Source organism: Artemia sp. Qi Xiang Cuo, chromosome 16 (assembly GCF_049724085.1).
Source record: "Artemia sp. Qi Xiang Cuo chromosome 16, ASM4972408v1, whole genome shotgun sequence".
Taxonomy (NCBI): domain Eukaryota; kingdom Metazoa; phylum Arthropoda; class Branchiopoda; order Anostraca; family Artemiidae; genus Artemia; species Artemia sp. Qi Xiang Cuo.
In genome coordinates this window covers 34,165,609-34,183,917 of record NC_142809.1, presented here as the reverse complement: position 1 = coordinate 34,183,917, position 18,309 = coordinate 34,165,609, and the positions used below count along the sequence as shown (strand labels likewise).

At 38.5% G+C, this 18,309-nt stretch overlaps 1 protein-coding gene across 2 annotated transcripts in view; it reads right to left on the bottom strand.

Annotated features, from left to right (window-relative positions):
- The window catches only part of LOC148942828 (coiled-coil domain-containing protein 12), a 43,224-nt gene extending 31,114 nt beyond the window's left edge, over positions 1–12,110 (bottom strand). Inside the window, exon 1 of one of the 2 annotated variants that reach the window (XM_089102035.1) lies at positions 11,992–12,110. The gene's annotated coding sequence lies outside the window, so the exon portion shown is untranslated. The remainder of the gene's footprint in view (positions 1–11,991) is intronic. The other variant, XM_089102036.1, reaches the window with a different exon arrangement.
- Positions 12,111–18,309: the final 6,199 nt, after the last annotated feature.

Here is an 18,309-nt window from a genome sequence, read left to right as displayed (position 1 = left end):
TCTGCAAACATTGAAGTTCTTGAAAGATTTATGAACAAAGCTTTAATGCAGTACTTTGAGACCAATAACATCCTCACTTCTTCTCAACATGGATTCAGATCTCGCAAATTCATTGCCACTATCCTTCTACAACCATATGTTTATGCCACAGCACTACCTGACAAAGGGTTTCCCAAAACTTTATCAAACTTTATCAAAAGCAAAAACCTTTTGATAAAGTTCACCACAAGTTTTTTATTATGAAGCTGAAAGCTACAGCTAGCCTATAGATCTTTTTATTATTAATCAAAAAAACTTCTTGCACAAAATAAGTTTTTCAAAAAAAAAGTAAAGAATTCCATTAAACCAAAAATGAACAAAAATAGAATCAAATAATCTATCAAGCATGGAACTACCACAAATCAGTATTAATAAATAAATTAAACCCAAAACAAACAGAAATTAAAATAAGTCAAACTCAAAACGAGCAGAAATTAATCTGAGTGGGGTTCTAAACCCCAAGCTTTCTAAAAGCCATAATATAATTTGTACTTTACTTAAAAAAATCCAAATGAATTTAAGAAAAAAAAAATGTGAATTTTCAGTTTAATATACATATGCTGATATTTATTCTTTAAAATCTTAATTAATTTTTGATTTCTTAACGTTATAAAAGTGAAAACATTTAAAGGAATGTTTTTCAGTAAAGTACGAACTAGGCCAGAACATAATTTGCACTACTGAAAAAAATACAAATGAATGTGCATTGTCAGTTTAACATACATATACTGATATTTAGTAATCAAACTGTTAATATTATTTGATTTATTCAAGTTATAAAAGAAAAACATTTATATTTTTTTCAGTAAAGTGCAAATGAATGTGCATTATCAGTTTAACATACATATACTGATATTTAGTAATCAAAATGTTAATATTATTTGATTTATTAAAGTTATAAAAGTAAAAACATTTATATTTTTTCAGTAAAGTGCAAATTATGTTCTGGCCTTGGGAAGGCATAGGAGTTTTGAGTCCAACTTATGTTAATTTCTGCTCGTTTTGAGTTTGACTCGGTTATTTATTGTAATTTCTGTTCGTTTTGGGTTTCACTTATTTATCGATGCTGGTTTGTGGTAGTTTCACACTTGGTAGATTATTTTATTTTATTTTTTCTTATTTGTTTTAAAGAGGTCTTTACTTTTCTTTGAAAAACTTATTTTGTGGAAAAAGTTTTTTTAATTAATTTCTGTTCGTTTTATATAGACATAGTCTATTCAGAGAAAAAGAAAATAATACTTTAAATCTTGCCCTGAGGGCTGTTGGGGGGTTGTGATCCTCAATGACCTAATTTCCAGAACTTAAACTACGTTGAATAAAATGGCAATCTCATAATTTTGATTGGATGTGTTTGGGGAAATGGTGGGCGTAAGAGGGGGGTTAGTTGCCCTCCAATCACTTTCGACTATAAAAAAGGGCACTAGACCCTTCAATTTCCAATCGAATGACCCTTTTTCGAAGTTTCTACGACAACACCTTCAATAAAAACCTTATATGCCCCCAGGGCATAACTTACAACCCTTGCCCTGAAGGCTGTGGGGGAGTATCCTCCTCAAAAACATAATTTCCATCTGGAAATCAACTATGCTGAACAAAATGGCTATCTCAAAATTTTGATTGGATGTGTTTCGGGAAATGGTGGGCGTGGAAGGGGTTTTAGTTGCCTTCCAATCACTTTCGACTATTAAAAAGGGCACAAGCCACTCCAATTTCTAATTGAATGAGCACTTTTTGAAGTTTCTACAACAACTCCTTCAATTCCATCTGGAAATCAACTACGCTGAACAAAATGGATATCTCAAAATTTTGATTGGATGTATTTGGGGGAATGATGGGCGTGGTGGGCTAGTTGCCCTCCAATCACTTTCGAATATTAAAAAGGGCACTAGCCACTCTAATTTCCAATCGAATGAGCCCTTTTCGAAGTTTCGACGACAACTCCTTCAATACGAACTGCCGGGTATGGAGAAAAAAAATAATACATTGTTTCATAATGTATTATGGGATACATTATATTTCCCATATAATGGGAAAAGATGGGCGTGAGAGGGGGGTTAGTTGCCCTCAAATCACTTTTAACTATTAAATAGGGCACTAGCGCATTGAATTTCCAATCAAATGAGCCCTTTTTCAAGTTTCTACGACAAAGATTTCAATAAAATTTTATATGCCCCCAGGGAATAACTTATAACCCTTGCCCTGAAGACCCTGGAGGGAGTGGCCTGCTCAAAGGTATAATTTCCTGAACTTTAAACTGCATGGAACCAAATGGCTATCTAAAACTTTCGATTGGATATGTTTGGGGAAATGGTGGGCGTGGAAGGGTTGTTAGATGCCATGCAATTCCTCTCGACTATTAAAAAGGGCACTAGCCGTTTCGATTTCCAATCGAATGATCCCTTTTTGAAGTTTCTACAAAAACTAGTTCAATAAAAACTTTATATGCCCCCAGGGCATAACTTACAACCCTTGTCCTGAGGGCTTTGAGGCGGTTGTCATCCTCAAAGATCTAATTTAAAGAACTTAAAACTATGTTGAATAAAATGGCTATCTCGAATTTTTTATTGGATGTATTTGGAGAAAAGGTGGGCGTGAGAGGGGCGTTAGTTGCCCTCCAATCACTTTCGAATATTAAAAAGGGCACTAGTCCTTTGAATTTCCAATCGAATGAACCTTTTTGAAGTTTCTACGACAACACCTTCTATAAAAACCTTATATGCTCCCCAGGGCATAACTTACAACCCTTGCCCTGAAGGCTGTGGGGGAGTGTCCTCCTCAAAAACATAATTTCTACGACAGCTTCTTCGATACGAAGTGCCCTACTCTAAAGGAAAGAATTATAAAAAATACTTCGTGCCAACATCGCTCTTATATGCCCTCAGGGCATAACTTAAAACCCTTGCCCCGAGGGTTGTGGGGGAGTGTCCTCCTCAAAAAGATATTTTCTAGCAGGAAATCAACTATGCTGAACAAAATGGCTATCTCAAAATTTTTATTGGATGTGTTTGGGGGAATGATGGGCGTGGGGGGGGGGGGGGGCTAGTTGCCTTCCAATCACTTTAGACTATTAAAAAGGGCACTAGCCCTTCGAATTTCAAATCGAATGAGCCTTTTTTGAAGTTTCTACGACAACACCTTCTATAAAAGCCTTATATGCCCCCAGGGCATAACTTGCAACCCTTGCCCTGAAGGCTGTAGGGAAGTGTCCTCCTCAAGAATATAATTTCTATGTGGAAATCAACTACGCTTAACAAAATGGCTATCTCAAAATTTTGATTGGATGTGTTTCGGGAAAAGGTGGGCGTGGAAGGGGTGTTATTTGCCTTCCAATCACTTTCGACTATTAAAAAGGGCACAAGGCACTCCAATTTCCAATTGAATGAGCCATTTTCGAAGTTTCTACGACAATTTCTTCGATATGGAGTGTCCTGCTCTACAGGAAAAAGATAATAAATAATACATTGTGCCAACATCATTCTTACATGCCCTCAGGGCATAAATTAAAACCCTTCCCCGTGGGTTGTGGGGGAGTGTCCTCCTAAAAAACATATTTTCTATCTGCATATCACCTACGCTGACCAAAAGGGCTAACTCAAAATTTGTTTTGGAGGGGTTTGGGGGCATGATGGGCGGGGGGGGGGGGGTAGTTGCCATCCAATCACTTACTATTAAAAGGGGCACTAGCCCTTTGAATTTCCAATCAAATGAGCCTTTTTTGAAGTTTCTATGACAACGCCTTCTATAAAAACCTCATATGCCCCCAGGGCATAATTTACAACCCTTGCCCTGATGGCTGTGGGGGAGTCCTCCTCAAAAACATAACTTCTATAGGGAAATCAGCTACGCTGAGCAAAATGGCTATCTCAAAATTTTGATTGGATGTGTTTCGGGAAATGGTGGGTGTGGAAGGGGCATTAGTTGCCTTACAATCACTTTCAACTATTAAAAAGGGCACAAGCCACTCCAATTTCCAATTGAATGAGTCCTTTTCGAAGTTTCTATGACAACTCCTTTGATACAAAGTGCCCTGCTCTAAAGGAAAAAAATAATAAATGATACATTCTGCCAACATCCTTCTTATATGCCCTCAGGGCATAACTTAAAACCCTTGCCCCGAGGGTTTTGGGGGAGTGTCCTTCTCAAAAACATATTTTCTATCTGGAAACCAACTATGCTGAACAAACTGGCTATCTACCACTTTGCATGGGCTGTATTGGTGGGAAGAAGGGGTATGAGGGGGCTAGTTACCCTCCAATCACTTTCAACTAGTAAAAAGTGCACTAGCCACTCCAATTTCCAATCGAATGAGCCCTTTTTGAAGTTCCTACGACAACTCCTTCAATACGAAGTGCCTGGGTATGGAGGGAAAAAAATCATTCTTTACTTAGGCAGCGCTATAGTGCTGCCTATGATATTAGTAAATTTCATTTACTCCATTTTGGCAAACATAATTAACACCAGCAGTATTTCCTCCAGGGTAATCTTCTTCCTGCAGTTTCTGAAAAAAAAACATATCTTGCAGTTATTATTGACAACAGATTGATTCCAGCATCCTTGCCAGAACTACATCATTATCAAAAGGAAAATCTCAAGCCAGTCTCCTAGAGTGTTTGCAGAAACTGTACAAGGCACTGGTTCAGCTGTATCATCAAAAGGAAAATCTCAAGCCAGCCTCCTAGTGTTTGCAGAAACTGTACAAGGCACTGGTTCAGCTGTAACTTGAGATTGGACTGTCTTTGGCATCCTTTTTTTTAAGAATAAAGTGCAGTGCAGAACGACTTTTAAAGGGCAGTGCAGAACAAAAAGATGATCAGTGGGATATAGCAAATGTCTTATTAGGAATATCTGCACCATCTTAAACTCCCTGCACTTACATACAGAAAAGAACAAGGAGATATGATCCTAGCCTACAAAATTAAATCTAAAATACCCTTCCTGATATATTTGCCCCCATTCTCTACCTTGCATAACATAGGCTATCTAGAGGGCATTCAAAGAAACTTTCAACACAACATTGCACCATATGAGAAAGAAGCCAGAAAATTACCAGCTTTTATAAGACACAATCTACTGAATCAACACACACTTAAGTGCAAAATTGAAAAACAGCTGCCTTAAATCACATTATCCAGCAAAACAAGGAAAAATCCTGTGGAGCCACTTGTCAGTGATGATGGGGAGCCATTGACTCAAATGCATCCCACTCTGTTTCCCATGGTTTAATGGACCAACTCTTGTCAACAGCAATCTTAAAGGCATCAACAAAGGGAGCAATGACAGCAATACCAGGAAGATTGTTCCAATGGGCAATAACTCTATTGGAGAGGTAGTGGTTGTGGACTCTGGTATCTGCACTCTTCCAGGATAACTTCCAGCTTGGTCATAACTTTGGACGATCCGCTGGGTTCAGTATGCTTGATTATGCCAAAGGTCTTGAACACTTTGGCAACTGCCATTTGTGCATGTTTGTTAAATTTTAATTCTTCATCAACAACAATTCCCAAGCCCCTCCCAGCTGCTGAAGAGTCAATCAATTGTCTTTAGCTGTCCCCTTGTAATCACATGGTACTGTCACCTGATATTCATTCTCCCAAAGTGCACCAATTTGCACTTTTGAATGTTAAACTCAAGCTTCCACTTGCAGGCACAAAGTGAAAGCAAATACAGGTCTTCCTGTATGGAAGCTCTTGTAACTGGTGTCTGCAGAGCCAATAAGCTTTTAATTATGAGAATAAGGGCTCATCTTATTTCTTAAAACTTCTGGAGTGTCATTAATAAAAATATTGAACAATGGTGTTGTTCAAAGTTTCTGCATCAAGAGTTCTTGTTCCACTGGAAGGCAGCTGAATCTTCAGCCAGGTAGTAAAAAGCAGCCAGGTAAAAAAAATATTCTTATAGAAGTCATCACAGCAGTGGCTTTTTTGCGGGGGGGGGGCCAAGTCCCCCCCCCCAAAAATTTAGATAAAAATTATTAAGTAACTCTAAAACTGTTGTTTGTTTTAGGTTTCAACTTTGTTCTTCAGTTTGAGCAGAAAAACAAAACATGAAAGACAGGGGTCTAGTACACTTCCTAATAAGTTCTGCATTAATATTTATACAAATATACCGCCTTCGAAACCTTATCATCAAGTAAATAGGTGAGCCTGGTAAATGGCAAAATTGCGAAAATGTACTATACTTCCTGTTTTGCCAAGTTTACTCAGATCAAATTATTTTACGCCCTCTACATCTGCAAAATAGGACAGAAATGATATCACTGAAAAACAAAAAATTCTTGAAAACAAGAAATTTTCTTTGTTGAAAAACATGAAAAAAAAAATCATCAAAAAAGAAAATAAGACTTAGTGTTTTTTTATAGTAACATTTGTACTGTAGCTAGATAGGTCAAATCGGTTGTAGTTTAGTCATAGAAGTTAGTAGAGGGGAGGGATCAGCTGCAGGAATCATTTAATCGTTTTAATTTTTACTTCCAAAATTTAAATCAAAACTCCAAAATAGCTCCAAATTCTATTATCTGTAATTAAGACACCTACTGAGTGCAGACAACTTCCTATTCTATGCGACTTTGGATTCACATACTAACCCATTAATGTAGTACCGCCTCTATGTACAATACCATGCTGACTTTTTGCTATTTTTGCTTTTCGAAATATTTCTTTTAACTAACTCCAAAAAAATTGACATAAATGTGCTGAGGATTATTACTGTTATTAGTCGCATTTCACGTAACGCCAGCGCTACTTGTGTGACATTTATCTCTGCATCAGCATGCTGTACGAAATGTCTGCTACAAGTAGGATAAAGTGAATCCGAACAATATATGTATATTTTTCTCTTCTTCTCAATATTTTTTGATGAAGGGAATTTTACACATAAGAAAACATTCAGCACTCTTCTGGAAATGTATACCTCCCACACCCTGATTTACAAAAAAAACAACTTTTGTGTAATTTTTTTAGATTTTTTGTTTTTAACAAAGATACAAAGGGGAAGGTAATTTTCAAACTCTAGGTGTCAATATTTCCCATCTGATTGACATCCTTGGCAAGTTTTAACTAATGTAAGATTTCTACCACAATGCTGCCAAGAATTGTTTGGATTTTCTGGATATTTTTAATCAAATAATACTCAACAAGTAAGTGAATAATTCACACAGTTTTTTTTTTTTTTTAATACTTTAAATTCTAAACACTGTTGCTATTTCAAATGTAAGGCAAATTTCCAGGGGGGTTCTTCATTGAGGAGGATTTCTGCAAGGGTGGGGGGAAATTTGTTGGCCAACTTTTTTCATTGGACAAAACCCTTTTTTGTTATCTTTTATTTTCGAAAATGAGAAAACAACCCAAAGCGCAATTTTGGGGACCATGTGTCATTTTACAATTTACGTAAATTAAATTACGTAAATTACGTAATTTAAATAAAGTCAAATTTATAGAGCTTGACTTACTTGACTTGACTTACTTGAGGCTCCTGCCGAGGGTTCGGCGTAGAGAACGATGAGACTAGGCGCCTCCAGGTTGACCTATTGCTTGCCAGGATCGCAGCTTCTTCCACCGGGATGTGGGCTTGGGTGAGGAATTCATCGGCTTTGTCTTTCCACCTAGTGGGTGGGCGTCCTCTGGGTCGTTTCCATCCGTGTAGGGTGGGGTCGAAGTCGAATGCGAATCGTGCTGGGGCGTCAAGTGGCATGCGAAGGAGGTGGCCGTACCACCGACAAGTACGCTGGGCAAGCTGCGTCAAGAAAGGAGTTTGAGCCGTACATGATAGGAGAGTCTGGTTGCTAACGAAGTCAGTCCAGTGAAGTCTTTCGATTCTTCGGAGATGTTTTGTCTGAGCGACATCGACGGCGCTGAGGATAGATTTGGCAGCTGGCCATGTCTCTGCTCCATACAGCAGGACGGTGATGACTGACGCATTGTAGATGCACATTTTGGTAAAGCGGCTTATGTTTGGCTTTCGCCAGATGCTGCTAAGCCTCCCAACAAGTGCTGAAGCTTTGGCAATTCGAGATGTAAGCTCTTTTGTGATCAAGCCATCATTCAACAGAATAGATCCCAGGTAAGTGAAGTCTCCAACCACATCTACTCGGTTTCTTCCGATGTTGACTTCCTTTACAGTAGAACGGGACGTGGGGGACTCAAGGAGCATAACTTTGGTTTTCTGCCAGTTGATCTTCAGTCCAACTTTCGAGGCTTCTTCTGAGAGCCCCTGGAGAGCTTTGGTCATCTTATCGACGGTGCTCGCAACTAGCGCTATGTTGTCGGCGAAGTCAGCATCAAAGAGTACCCAGTCTCTAAACTGAAGACCAAATTGAAGGCGATTCATTGTGCTGGCCATAACATGGTCTATGACGCAGTTGAAATTTATAGAGCAAATTTATAGAGCAATTAAATATAAAAATTAGTCTATAAATGAGTCCATAATTAGGTCTCTATGGTGTCCATGTGTCTGGCCAGCCTTTCCATACCAAGAATGTCACCCAAATTGCGCTTTTAGTGTACCATGTGGCACTTTGTGATGGTCTTATCAAGTAGCCTACATGCATACAAAAAATGGTAAGATATAAGAATTATCTTTTATGAGTCCTTAAACAGCTCTCTGTGATTTTCCACTGTCTCAATGGCAAAGAAGAAAGATAAGAGGACATATCACTGCTGCCCATGCAAAAAAGTGATTTTTTCTTGTTGTTCAATGAGGGGGGATATATTTTCTGTATAAGGTTTCAACAATGGTAATTTGAAGGGTGTATTTTTTTTTTATTTGCTAAGATGTCATTTTTAGATTACCTGCAAATGAATGATGCAATACATAGGCTATTGGAATAGTGCATAGTTTAACAGTGAGATTTAAGTTTTCTACAATTTTTGTGGAAGTTAAAGGAAGTGGAAGGAGGATATACACTTTAATATTAATGGTAAAGCTGGCAAAGAATCTGAGCTTATCAAACTTACCATCACCCACCAGCAAGTGTTTGCAGTACACTACTGTCGTCTGCACCAACTCATTGTTGACAGCCTTAGTAAAAGCTGAGTCCACTACTTAATTTATGTTTTTTATGCATGTGCATTGTTTATTTGTGTATTCTGTAATGTTCTCAAATTTAACCAAGTAACATCTTTGCTAAATTGTAACTTTTCTGCATTATTGCTTGAAAAAAAGTGTCCCATTGAAGACTTAGGGAAAGAACATGCTAACTTTACTTTTTAACCACTTGGTACATTCCACCCACACCAGGTGGAAGAGTGCATGCACATGTGGTCCCAGGATTGGGAGAGCTGGACTACTACATATTCTGTAAATTATTAAGTCAGAATAAGTGCATCTAAATTGAGATTTTGAAATTCATTTAATTCAAAAACAAGACACAATTCTCATGGGCAAAGCCCAAATATGATGTCTCTTAGTCATAAATAGCAAAATAAAGTTGTCTGATAAAACTTTGTCAGGATAAATAAACTAAAGGATAAAAACACTTGGGATTGAGAATAAAATTATCTGATAAACCTTCATCAGGAAAGAATAAACTAAAGAATAAAAACACTAGAGATCATTGTAATATTTCACAAAGCTTTTACTGTAGTGCATGGTGTTACAGTGAACTTGGGTCAGTTTTGGAACCTTCTCAGCCACTTCCCTGGGGGGACAATATCTTATAGGGACAAAAGGTTGGGGAAGAAATAATTGGTAGATGGGATGTTGGAGGAGGAGGAACCGAATCTTTGGCACAATTTTTCTTGGCAGGAAGAAAGGGATTCAAGTTTAAAATTCTTGAGGTAAAAGGAGTAAGGTAGAGGGGAACTGCCATAAATGATTTGTAGTGATCTCTTCTGAACTTGTTCTATTTTATCAGTTTCAACCTGGGTAAGGGCAAAGTGCCAAACTGGACAAGCATATTCAACTAAGGGTCAGATGAAAGTGAAAAATATTAGTTTCAGCTTGTCCTTAGGGACTCAAAATTTTTTCAGTGTTTTTAGCATTTGGATTGCACTGTTAGCTTTTTTTTACAATCATCTTTATATTCTCCTGCCATGAAAGGTCAGAAGAAATCACCACACCAAGTAAAGTTATTTTATGACTTATTAGCTCAGAAGCAATAGGAGGTTTGAAAAATGGTTGAGTATTCTGAAGAAAAGAAAATGTTGTGACCAAGGATTTGTCTTTATTCATGACCAAGTTTAGTTCAGCCACCTCTGAAGTAACTTGGTCAATGAAACCAGCAGAATTGCTCTTCAAATCCTTGGATTTGACTTCTGTTAAGGACAAGTCATCAATGTATTTCCATCTGTCCTCCAGCTCAGCAGCATTTTCATTTATCATGAGGAGGAAGCCCAGCAGCCAACTCACAGTTCCTTGTGGAATTCCACAAAAAAAGGGAATGGATACAGACTACTGTCTGTAGGCACAGCAATGTAAGATGGCCAAACTATCAGTTCCTTAACTAGTTCTGTAAAAACCAGCTTTGTCTAGCTCTAATCTTTGATGTTTTTTATAACATTATAAAAAATATAACTGCTGTCAATTTTAATTGGTTATAACAGGCTCATAAAACCAATAAACAGCAGAGCTCCTTACTTTCTTACTGTGGCTCTGAACAAACTTTATAAAGCACTGGAAAGTGGAAAAAGAAGAAAAAGGTATCAAAAAGGGATTTGATTTCCATCTACGTCTTCTTATAGTTACACAATAACAGAAAGTAAAGACAATCTTAATAGTGGTAGAAGTTCAACTTTGACCAAATTAATTAACAAACATGATCCAATTAATGGTCCAACCTCAGATTTGGCTCATATTTGTGATGGTCTATATCAACAAAAAGACTTGATTTTCCTTTGATTTTAGACTAATGAGAGAAAATTTGGAAAAGAATCATCAGAATATTCAGACATATTTAAGACACATTTAGGCTTGTGTTTTTCACAAGTTTCTTAGCACCTCTTTCCCCATAGGTGGTTTTAGAGGAGAAGAGTCAAGAGGACACTTGCCCTGGGTAGAGAAATTTCAGGGGTGCAAATTTGAAATAATTAATCTAACATTTATAATCATTTGGTAGTTTTTAAAATTGTATCTTTATGAAAATAAATTAGTTACTTACTGTAATACTTATATATTTACTGTAAGTATAAGTAAATTGAAGAGTCTAGAACCACCACTGCTTTCCCCTGAAGGTTAGCCCATACCCACTGAATATCCTGATGTGGACCCCCTCTTGCCTCCTCCCCCCCCCCCACCAATAATATATAATGGTGTCACTATTGACAATGAACTAAGGTTCAGCACTCATACTAAGAGGTCTGCTGCTGGGGCTAGTTCAACCTTGGAACTGAGTAAGTTTATTATTTCTATTTGTTTCCCTAAAGTCATCAGTCTTCTATATAAAGGACTTTTGCATCTTAAGCTTGAAGTTGGAATGTCTCTTGCCTCCCTATATTTTAAAAAAGACATAAAAATTTTAGACAATGTGCAGAAAAGTGCCACTAAAGTGATATCTGGCATGCAGGAGCTTTTCTACCCTGTAAGACTATCAATGCTGAATCTCTCTATACTCATTTATAGGAGAAATAAAAGGGATACCATTTTAGCCTACAATTTATTGAGGGCTAATACTCTCCCAGCATTATCCCTTACTAGTGGTATCAACTCAAGAACTAAAGGTCATCACCTGAAATTTGTCAAGCAATATACCAATTCAGGGTATATATTTGTGCGTTAGGGGGGTGGGGGTATATTTTATTTCTGATGTAAATAAGAGGTAAGTTTAAACTTTCTCCTCATCCCCCTAATGTACAAATATACACCCTGAATTGCTATATATAGGGACAGTGGGTACAATTCCTTTCTGACAAAAATGATTAGGCTATTAAAGAGCATAAAAGAGGCATCGAGTGATATGTTTACTTTATTCGTAAGTTAATAATATAAATAACGAAAAATTTACCTAGATTTTTTTCCTACCTGCTTTAGAAAAATTTTGTTAAAGCTTTCCTTGCCTGGTTATATGGACGGTGATTTCTATACTCTTGAATTGTTAAAAAGCATGTTTTTGATATTCAAAATTCGTGCTTGAATTCTAATTTATTTTTACGATATTCATTATCATAGGCAGCGCAATAGCGCTGCCTAAGTAAAGAACGATGTGGGCACAATGTATTATTTTTTTTTTTTCCCTTTAGAGCAGGGCACTTCGTATCGAAGAAGCTGTCGTAGAAACTTCGAAAAGGACTCATTTAATTGGAAATTGGAGTGGCTTGTGCCCTTTTTAGTAGTCGAAAGTAATTGGAAGGCAACTAACACCCCTTCCACGCCCACCATTTCCCGAAACACATCCAATCAATATTTTGAGATAGCCATTTTGTTCAGAGTAGCTATCAAGATAGAAATCATGTTTTTGAGGAGGACAGTCCCCCAGAGCCCTCAGCGTAAGGGTTGTATGTTATACCCTGGGGGCATATAAGGTTTTTATAGAAAGCAAGGTTGTAGAAACTTCAAAAGAGGTTCATTCAAAAAGGGCTCATTGTTATAGAAACTTCAAAAAAGCTCATTCGATTGGAAATTCAAATGCCTAGGGCCATTTTTAATAGTCGAAAGTGATTGGAAGGCTTGACATTTTTATAGTAAAGATTGATGTGGGTACTATGTATTATTATTATTTTTTTTGTCTATACCAGGGCACTTCGCATCGAAGGAGTTGTCATAGGAACTTCAAAAAAGGGTCATTCGATTGAAAATAGAAAGGACTGATGCCTTTTTAACAGTCGAAAATAATTTGAGGGTAACTAGTCACCATCCCACGCCCACCCTCTCATTTGCCCATTATGTTTAAAAATTAAATGTTGCCTTGAGAAATGCACTTCAAAATGCACTGTGTTAATGCTAATTCCCAATAAGGCATATCAGCAGTATCCCAAGAACGACTGAGGGTATTGTATTCAAACTTTCGTGGCTACTTCTGCTCTTAAAACTTAACCAAATCAAAATAGCGTAAGCGTATCCAAGCTATCAAAGAAAGTAAACAGATTTTTTGCGAATGGTATCAAGTTTTACATTTCAGGTCAACTAGAGGAGGTATGAAACAAAATCAAACGCTACTATTTGTATCCAGATTAAAAGAGTTTACGCTGTTATAAAATGCTGAAAAATTTTCTCCAGCATACAAATAGCAGGCCAAACTATAAAGTCTTAAGAATACGAAAAGATTCAAAGTATTATTTTCTTTTTCCCTGAAAAGACTATGTCAATATAAAACAGAAATTAATTAAAAAACTTTTTCCACAAAATAAGTTTTTCAAAGAAAAGTAAAAAACTTCGTTAAACCAAAAATGAGCATAAATAAAATAAAATAATCTACTAAGCGTGAAAATACCACAAATAAGCATCGATAAACCAATGAGACCCAAAACGATCAGAAATTACAATAAATAACCAAGTCAAACTCAAAACGAGCAGAAATTAACATGAGTTGGGCTCAAAACCCCTATGCCTTCCCAAGGCCAGAACATAATTTGCACTTTACTGAAAAAATACAAATGAATGTGCATTGTCAGTTTAATATACATATACTGATATTTAGTAGTCGAAATGTTAATATTATTTGATTTATTAAAGTTATAAAAGTAAAAACATTATATTTTTTCAGTAAAGCTATAATTTTTTTTCAACGTAGTTGAAAGTTCTGAAAATTAGGTCTTGGAGGATGATAACCCCCTCAAAGCCCTCAGGGCAAGGGTTGCAATTTATGCCCTGGAGGCATGTAAGGTTTTTATCGAAAATGTTGTCGTAGAAACTTCAAAAAGGGCTCATTCGCTTGGAAATTGAAAGGTCTAGTGTCCTTTTTAGTAGTAGATAGTAATTGGAGGGCAACTAACCCCCCTCTCACGCCCACCATTTCCACAAACACATCGAATAAAAATTTTGAGATAGCCATTTTTTTCAACGTAGTTGAAAGGTCCAAAAATCATGTCTTCGAGGTTGACACTCCCCCCAAATCCCTCAGGGCAAAGGTCGTGAGTTACGCCGTAGGGGCGTATAAGGTTTTTGTAGAAAGGGTTGTCATAGAAACTTTAAAAAGGGCTCATTCGATTGGAAATTCAAAGGGCTAGTGTCCTTTTTAATAGTAAAAAGTGAATGGAGGGCAACTAACCCCCCTCTCCCGCCCACCATTTCCACAAACACATCCATTGAAAATTTTGAGATAGACATTTTTTCCAACGTTGAAAGTTCTGGAATTTAGGTCTTTGAGGATGATAAGCCCCTCAGAGCCCTCAGGGCAAGGGTTGCAAGTTATGCTCTGGGGACATATAAGGTTTTTACGTTGTCGTAGAAACTTCAAAAAGGGCTTATTTGATTGAAAATTGAAAGGGCTAGTATTCTTTTTATTAGTCATAAGTGATTGGAGGGATGGAGGGATTGGAGGGATGCCCTGGGCGCATATAAGGTTTTTATAGAAAGTGTTGTCATAGGAACTTCAAAAAGGGCTCATTAAATTGGAAATTGAAAAGGCTAGTGCCCTTTTTATCAGAAGCAACGTTTTAGCGTTGTCTATAGTAAAGGCCATACGGTTCCAATGTTTGACTATTTATTTATTTATTTATTTTCCCAGAGGCACTTCATATGGAAGGGGTCATTGTAGAAACTTCAAAGGGGGTTCATTTGAATGGAAATCGAGAGTTCTAGTGCCCTTTTTAAGGGTCAAAAGTGATTGGAAGGCAACTAAAACCCCTTCCACGTCCACCAGTTCCCCAAGCACATCCAATCAAAATTTTGAGAGAGCCATTTTGTTCAGCGTAGTTGATTTCAAGATAGAAATTATGTTTTGAGGAGGACACTCCCCCCACAGCGCTCAGAGTAAGGGTTGTAAGTTATTCCCTGGGGGCATATAAGGTTATTATAGAAAGCTTTGTTATAGACATTCCAAAAAGGACTCATTCGATTGGAAATTCAAAGGGCTAGTGCCCTTTTTAATACTCGAAAGTGATTAGAGGGTAACTAACCCCCCCCCCCCCTCTGGCGGCCACCTTTTCCCCAAACACATCAAATCAAAATTTTGAGATTGTCATTTTGTTCAACGTAGTTGAAAATTCAGGAAATTAAGTCTTTGAGAATAACAACCCCCTCCCACAGTCATCAGGGCAAGGGTTGTAAGTTATGCCCTGTGGGCGTAGAAAGCGTTGTCGTAGAAACTTCAGAAAGGGCTCATTTAATTGGAAATTGAAATTGCTAGTTCCCTTTTTAATAGTCGAAAGCAATTGGAAGGCAATTAACACCCCTTCCACGCCCACCGTTTCCCCAGACACATTCAATCAAAATTTTGAGATAGCCATTTTGTTCAACGTAGTGGAAAGTTCTGGAAATTATATGTTTGTGAAGGACACTCTCCACACAGTCTTCAGTCTTCGGGTTCCATATGGTTCTTAAGCCGGGAATGCTCGTATAACCTTCAAAGAGGGCTGATTTGATTGGAAATTGAAAGTTCTAGTTCACTTTTAAAGCGTCAAAAGATATCGGAGGGTAATCAGCTCCCCCCCCTCCCCCACCCCAAAAAAAAACTTTTTTCCCAAATGTATCCGATTAAAATTTTGAGATAGCTATTTTGTTAAAAATAGTCCAAAAATCATATAACAAAAAGTCTGGTGTCGACAAAACCTCCCAGGGTCCGAAAGCAGACGTTGTAAGTTACGCCCTTTTGGCATAAATGGGTCTTATGGAAGGGATGCTCGTATTAACTTCAAAGAGGACTCATTTGATTGGAAATTTAAAGGTCTAGTTTTAACTTTTGAAGAGTCAAAAAAGATTGGAGGGGTCTAGTTTTCACTTTTTAAGAGTCAAAAGAGATTGGACGGCAACTAGCCCCCCTCCCCATGCCCCTTTTACTCCAAATGCATCTAATAAAAATTTTGAGAGAACCATTAAGTTAACAATTACTCAAAAGTCAGATAATAAAAGCTCAGGTGTCGTCACAACCCCCCAGGGCCTCGGGGCAGGCGTTGTAAGTAGAAGTGACCCTATTGATACTGAACGAACTCCATATATGGGCATAGAGTCATTAGGGAGAACACGTGGTTAATGGGGTCAATGACCTCTTTTTCCAAGGTCGATTTATTTGATGTTTCTATGTGTAATAACTCCGGAACGAAGGTTGCACATGCGCATTGAATTCTAACGGGAAACAATGTTATTGATCTAGGACTCGAGGGGGAAGTGAATTTCCGAGAAATTGATTGCATAATCGATCGTGAGTCAACAACAACAACATCGACCTTGACATTCGCTGAGAGCGTGCACTTACAACAACAACAACATCGACCTTGGAACACCTGTGCTGTCGACCTCAATTCACCTATCGTGAATCAATAATTCCCCTTAGAAACAACAAATTAATTCCCATTTCTTGACAGATAAATCAACCAATGACATCATCTATCAGACTTTAAAAATTTTCGCATAGAAACGATTCTCCAGGAATAGATCCAAGTCAATAATGTCTTTGCCTCGGAAACAACTCTTTTGGTCGAACTCCAAAGGATATTAATAGCCAAAGGCCATGGAAACAATTCTCCAAGAAACATCTTAGCGATGAATTGTTTTAGCGCGGGAATCAGGTTTCTTATTAATTTGAAATGCATTAGCGCAGAGATGCCAAAAACAAAAGGAACACGCTGAATTACGTTTAGGGATTATTTGGGCGAAACTGTTTTAGACAGGTTATGGAACTATTTCGGCGAAACAGTTAGAGACATTTTAAAAGATGATTTTTGAAGAGATTTTAGAAGAGAATTTAATGGTGAAACTCTGTGGTCGTTATAATACACAAGTTTCATTTGAACAATGTTGTGAGGTCCTCTAACCCAACCCCAAAGGGTTCCAATCCTCCTACCCCAACCCCGAAGGAAGCCCGCGGTCCGCAAAGGTCCCCCACGCTCCCAAAGGGCCACCGGCTCCCCCAAAGGCCCACCCAGACCCCCAAAGGCCATCCCCGGGCCCCCCAAAGGCCCATCGAGCTCCCAAAGGACCAACGGGGTCCCAAAGGCCCTCCACCGGTCCCCAAATGTCCCCTAGGTCCCCAACTGCCCCCCCGGCCCCCCAAAGGCCTTTTCTGTGCCCCCAAGGCCCCCCCTGTGCCCCAAAAGCCCTCCCCCGGCCCCCAAAGGTCCCCCGGACCAGAGAAGCGCTGTCGGGATGCGCCGTGGGCCAGGAAAGCGCCGCAGGATGTGCCGCAGGGATGCGCCACAGGGATGCGCCGCGAGTCCGGAAAGCGACACAGGGGATGCGCCGCAGGGAGGCCCCGCAGGAAAGCACCGCAGGATGCGCCGCAGGGATGCGCCGCAAAAAAAAGTAAACTAAAAAGTAAAAATTTCGAAATGTTACCCCCCAAACGCCCTCCTCAGACCCCCAAAGGCCCGCCCCCGGTCCCCCAAGGTCCCCCCGAGCTCCCAAAGGCCCACCGACCCTCAAGGGACCCACAGACCCTCACAGGCGCTCCCCGAGCACCCGTCTTTCGTTGATGTGTGTTGTCTGAAACCTATGATTTGGGATGTGTAGTTTGCTACTTCAGGCTTTTCTGAGCTAAGGTTTCATAGTATTTCCTAGGTGAATGTTGTCTGAAACCAATAGTTTGGGATGAGTAGTTTGCTTTTTCAGGCTTTTATGAGCTAGGTTTCTTAGCCTTTCGTTGGTGTGTGTTGACTGAGACTTGTGATTTGGGATATGTAGTTTGCTATTTTTGACTTTTCTGAGTTGGATTTCTTAGTCTTTCATAGGTGTGTGGTGTCTGAAACCTATGATTTGAGATGTGTAGTTTGCTATTTTCGACTTTTCTGAGCAGGATTTCTTAGCCTTTCATAGGTATGCGTTGTCAGAAAATTATGATTTGGGATGTATATTTTGCTATTTAATGCTTTTCTGAGCTAAGGTTTTCTAGTATTTCGTAGGTGAATGTTGTCTGAAACCAATAGTTTGGGATGAGTAGTTTGCTATTTTTGACTTTTCTGAGGTAGGTTTCTTAGTCTTTTGTTGGTGTGTGTTGACTGAAACCGATGATTTGGGATATGTAGTTTGCTATTTTTGACTTTTTTTAGCTGGATTTCTTAGTCTTTCATAGGTGTGTGTTGTCTGAAACCTATGATTTGGGATGGGTGGATTGCTACTTTTGACTTTTCTGAGCTGGATTTCTTAGCCTTTCATAGGTGTTTGTTGTCTGAAACCTATAGTTTGGGATGAGTAGTTTGCTATTTTTGGCTTTTCTGAGCTAGGTTTCTTAGCCGTTCATAGGTGAGT